Raw genomic sequence first — 6,191 nt, forward strand, 5'->3', positions numbered from 1 at the left:
TAATTATGGATACATATACATGCATAAAATAATCTTGAATTATAGAGATGTTTGTGTTAGTGGTGACTTTCTATGGGTAGAAAAATTTATGGATGTATTGCCATTTTAATTTGTTATCTGTTCTCTAAATGAGGATTTATTGGTTTTGTAGTCCAGAACAAAAACTTCATTTAATAAAAGATTTAAAATTCTACCACTTTAAAGAATGCCTGGTTAAATAACTAATTTCTAAACTGGCACTCACTTACGTGATAGTGGTGGCAGATTAACAAATCTGTAATAATGATGTCAATAAAGACAGTACATTTTTGCTCAGACTGATACAATTCAAGACACAGATATAATTGTTCATTTACTAATTTCAAAAATACATACGGAGGTATGTGAACAAGTATTCCTCATGTCAAGTGTAAGGAGAAACAGGTTCCTAACAGTTGTGTTATCAGATCTACAAGAACAATTGCATAGATTAGAGGAGCAACAATAAACATTTTATTGGACATGATTCTAAATTTTAAAAANTACAGTGATCCAAAAATTAGTAGGAGTCCATGTTGACAACCTGTGTCTACTTAAATGTCCTAATGTCTGACTATGTCTTGAGTATTTGCCAGAATGTGTAGAAGTAATGAGGCACACATGTTAGAGCTATATTTATTCTTCTCTTATTTTTTCCTACTTTTGGAGATTTTATGCAAAGGAGCTTATAGCATAGACAGGGGTTTAGAAAATAGATTTAGTGGTCCAAAAGATTTGCTTTGAGTCCTGGTTTTGGGTTATCCTTTCTGCATAACATTAGATAAACATTTTGTCAGATATTAAGATGGTAATCCAGCTATTTTTTTTGACATTTCTTATCTTTTCCTAGTTCCTTCTGGGATAGTTTCTTAATTTAATCTTCCAGCTCACAAATTTGTACTCCAACTGTTTCTATCCTACTGTTTATACCATTGCTGTATTTAAAAATTCCAGTGATTATATTTTTCATATCTAATATTTCCATTGGGTTCCTTTTCTTATGACTTCCTGTTGATGTTACTAATTACATCTCTTATCTTCTCAAAGTTACTTAAAGCTATGCTTATTTTAAATTTTTTGTTATTACAACAATGCTGCTTCAGATATTGTTCCTTTTGTTGTCTTTATAATTGTGCTCCTTAGAAGTCTAGCTATTTTGCCTTGTGAGTTCATGTCCTAGCCTTAGATTCCACCTAGCCGCCATCAATGACATTTTACTTAATCTCCAAGGTAAGTTTTCATCTTTAAACAAAAACAGCTTTGGGAGAAGGCAGTTTGGTACCTTAGATGAGGAGAGGATTTGAGGAGCGAGGGCCCTGAGCAGCTGGTCAGCCCTCACTTACTTTCATTAACGTTCCAGGCATGCAAGGTGTTTGCTTTAAGCTAATGTTACCAAGAGGCCAGTGCTGGGTCCAATTTCTGCAGTAAGGCATCAGGCAAACACTGTCCCTGGGCAAGACTTGGGAGAGATAAAAGTAGAATTTTAAGAGCTTTCCTCCAGCTTATCCCCTGGTCACCCACTCTTTCTCTACCACATTAAGTCAATTTTCAGTTTCCTCAGTACTTCTCATGGTTTTTGATGACAGTAGTTTAGTAATTCCCGTCCTCTACAAGAGTTTCACTATAGCTAATTTTGAGAGAGGAAGCAAGCCCTATCTTGGTAGCTACTCTCTCTATTTGACTTTGTAATGTTCCTGTAAAACAGGTAGCTGCGGGTTCTAGAGTGTTTATGCCTCTAGACTATACATTCCTCATAGGCAGGGATTATGTTTGCCTCACTGCCTGTTTTTCTCCCCTTGTTTCTGCCCTTATCTCTTTCATCTTGATTCTATTAGTTAGGATGTAGGTTTAACTGTGGCTCTCAATCAAGGTAGAAGTTTACTTTCCTCTCATGCAAAAGACTGCTGGTAAGTGATCTAGGTCTGAGATGATGGTTTTGCTTCACAAAGCCCTCAGGGATTCAGTCTCTTTTCAGTTCACCTCTCGGCTTCTTAGACTATGTCCTAGAGATGACAGACACCACCTTTCTTGCTGCAGGATGGAGGAAGGATGAAGAAGAATTAGTAAAGGAAAATACATAATCTATCTCTTTCTTGGGAGAGGTTCCAGAGAGCTGGACCTCAAAACTTTTCTTTCCATATCAGCGTCAACTTAAATGCATGGAAGCTAGAAAATTATTGTTTATTATGGCCAGCCATTTACCCAGATAAAAATGTTATAATTAGGAAATAGGGGAAGAATAGATATGGGGAACAACTAATACTCTCTTACTTCTCCTTTCTTATCTGCCCTAATTTATCTTGTCTTCCTATTTTCATTTGTTCTTTCCTTTCCTGCATTTCTTCCCCCAATATTATTTAGTGCCTAGTGTACACCAGGGGCTGTAGTAGATGTTTTATGATCTCAGTATCTTATTCTGCATTGCCATCTTTCATCTGGAGGACAAAGATACTTTACTGTATTATGAAGAAATCTCAGTAAGAAAAGTACAGGTTGGATGCAGAAGTTATATTTTATCTATGAAAACAGTTTCTCCAGGTCTGTTTCTTTATCTCTAAAATAGGAAACTATGTTAAAGATTTAGGTTAAATTCTACTTCTGCAATTTACTAAGCAGTTACAGAAATTCAACATTTATTCATTCCCCAGGTATGTCAAGCACTCTTTCAAGTAGTAGGGATTCAACAATAATCTGGTAGTTACAATCCCAGCCCTCAACTGGTCTGGAGATCACAGCCTAGTTGAGCAGCTAGGCAATCAAACAAGCAATTAGAGAGAACAGGCATACTTCAATTCGGTATGTTGGGAAGTTCCATGCTTTTCCTGCTAGACTACAATACATCTCAGACAAAACAAAGTATAAAACCTTTCTTTCATTTATGTAGTGCTTTCCAGTATAGCAAACGTTTTCAGCATAGTAAGTAAAGAGAGAGATCAGGGGATTTCCCGGTGAGAGGAAATCATGACTTCAGTCATAGAGGTTGAAATCGTTTGGAGGGAAACGGATCGTATTGAGCAAAGCCTAGTTATATTTAAGGGAATGGGGGAAATAAATTTGGAGACTTGTGCATCAAACCATGAAGACCCTTTAATGGCAGATTAACTTGTTTGGATTTAGACAAGAGGGAAACATTTCAAGTTTACACCTAGAAGAATGGGTTATGAATATGGAATAATAGTAATCAGGTGGAGAGGCAGAAGCCTGGGGACATTTTAGTTTGAGGACTGAAATATTGACAGTGGGAAGGGACATGGTAACTGGGAGATATGAGAGCTCTTAGGAAGGAAAGTTGTGGTTGATGGGCAGCTATAATACTCATCGTCATTGAGAGGCTCTGCTGTCTCCAGTGTAACTTTTGGTGTATTCCATAGGGGAGAAAGTGTGTTCTCTGAGTACTTTTCAGCAGTCGTATGGGCTGCCAGAAGCTGGAGTGCTTTTCTCTCTTTCAACTGTGGGTAAGGTTGGCTAGAGGGGAAAAAGTAGAGTGAGCTAAAGAAGGGGACCCTGTACCATCTCAGGTGTGCAGGAAGAGTGAGAGGCTAGTGTGGTTTATATTGGAATCAGGTCGTGAAAATGTTGTTATACTCATTTATTACCTTGACGTTATGTCTAGGAGAGACCTGACACAGGTGTGCTATGGAAACTCCATCATTTAATGCCTGGACTTATTCTGGATGTAAATTGCCAGCTGGCCTTGAGAAAAATCTCATGAATTTACTAATTTTTAAAAATGCTGCTATCCATGACAGAATTACCTATAAGTTGGAATACATATTTTCTTTTTTAAAATGTAATTGACAAATAACATTGCATTAGTCTTACGTGTACAACATAATGATTGATATATGTATCTATTGTGAAGTGATTACCACAATAAGTTTGGTTAACATTTATCACAACACATAGTTACAATTTTTTTTCTTGTGATGAGGACTTGTAAGGTCTACTATCTTAGCAACACTCAAATATACCATACAGTATTGTTAACTATAATTACTATGCTGTATATTACATCCACAGGACTTACTTATAACCAGAAGTTTGGGTCTGAAAATATCAGTTTTTTATTATCCACTGTCAAGTTGATGAACAACTGGCTTGTGTGTTTTACTCAAAGATGAAAAAAAAAATAGTTCAGAATCAACTGAAAGGATGGCCACTCCTTGTGAAAAATATTTTCCACCCAGTTTATTTTGGGTATTGATTTGTACATTTTAAATCCCAATAAATTAAGAGATTATCAAATTTCAATGTGTGCTTGAGAAACTTTAATTTCATCCATCTTGAGGAGTCAGAGGAAGGACAAAACAGTCAAAGCAGTGTTGGTATTTGTGTGGAGAGTATGTCATTGGATAAAATAATCAGAAAATATTTTTCCCTCTGGATAAACCTTGCTTTATTTTTGCTCCATATTTACAACTTGATTTATAAAATATCATAGTAAACAAGATCTGTTTAAAATTAATGAATTGGAAATCTAGCCTTGACTTCTTCATCTGTCTTCTGTACCACCTAGAAGTTGTGTTCAACTGCAAGTAATAGAGATTTGAAAAACAGCGAGTTCAAAACACAATGGTTTTCTTCTATTGCAGAAAGGAATTCTGAAGTAGGCAGTTTCATAAAAACCCCTAGGGACTCATATTTCTTTTGGCACCACCATATTCAGAAAATGGCTTCCATCCTTGAGTTTACCTCAGGATCCAAAGTGGCTGCTGGAGATCTAGACATTGTCTTTACATTCCAGGCAGGAGGGAAAAATAGGACACTCTGAATCAGCTGCCTTTAAGTATACTTCTTGAGAAGTGCCTACAACCCTCTCACCTTTATCACATTGGCCAGAATTTAGTGATGTGACTACACCTATCTGAAAGGAAGGATGGGGAATTTAATATTTCATTCTGGGCGGCACTATGCTCAGCTGAAGTATCAGTGTTCTATTATTACTTGGATGTAGACCAATCTTTTTATTAAGGAAGGACTGAGTATTGGAAGGCAACCAGCAGTCTCCCCTCCATCTTAGAATAGCGTAAGTAGTAAGGGAAATATGTCCAAAATTCCAAAGTTAGAAAAGTAGGATAGAGATGAGGGGCTTTGTGTCAGGTAAATATTATGAGAGGAAATTTTGTGGAGTAAGAAGGAAAAAAAAAAAGACATAGAGATACCAGACGTTGAAGGTTAGAATATTTTCAAATTGACCAGTCTGGGAAATAACCCATCTACAATATCAACAATTGAGCATTGGTAATGTGGCAAGTTCATGCCAAGGGAGATTAGTAGGGCTGTTGCATACTACATATTCCAGGGAACACCATTCACATAGAATATGGGTGGTGCCCCTGAAATCATGTGACACAGAACAGCCCTCCCTGGCTGCTGTCATGGGGGCAAGGGGATTGTGACACTGTGACCTGAATATGTTCTTTAAGGGATCCTAGCTAAAACAGGTAGTTCAAAATGATAATGTGAGGGCTCAGTTCAATGTATCCAGTTTCTTCACCATGGACTTACAAGCATAAGAAAGAGGAGTGGGAGGAAGGGAAGGAAACGGGTTGTCAACGAGGCTTCTACTTTAAGAGTCTGCATGGCTAGAGGTCTTTATTGATTAGCTTCGTACAGTTTAGGGAAGAAATTAGAAATACTAGCTGGAATCTTTACGTTTTCATCAGTAGCTTTCACTTCCTACTTGAAAATCTCTACTACAGGCAATTTAAATCTTAAACCAAGGGGTTTCATAGAGCCTAAGAAAGAAGGGATGAAGGAAGAAGAGAAAGAAAAACAAGCCACAGTGATGTGGTAGAAAAAAAAATCTATTGAACTTGGAGTCATACAACACAGATTTTAATTCCGACTTTGTCACTTCCTAGCTGGTGACCTTGGTTAAATTATATAATACCTCTGACTTTCAATTTCCTTATCTATATAATTATAAAGTAATAATCCCAAGGTTGTTGCAAAGAATAAAGGAGTTAGTGTAAAATATACACAAAGGCTGCCAGTATAATAAGAAAATTAAAGGGCAAGTGTAAAATTCTGACATTTGTGATAAACTGGATTCAGTATTTCTTGCCAATATCCTCAGTCCCTCCCTAGTTAACCTTTCATCCCATGTGCTCGATGAAACCCCAACTTGCCTTCCCCACTTTACAGCTGTGTGCTGAGCACAGCTGGGGACA

Source organism: Hipposideros armiger, unplaced genomic scaffold (genome assembly GCF_001890085.2).
Source record: "Hipposideros armiger isolate ML-2016 unplaced genomic scaffold, ASM189008v1 scaffold_806, whole genome shotgun sequence".
Taxonomy (NCBI): domain Eukaryota; kingdom Metazoa; phylum Chordata; class Mammalia; order Chiroptera; family Hipposideridae; genus Hipposideros; species Hipposideros armiger.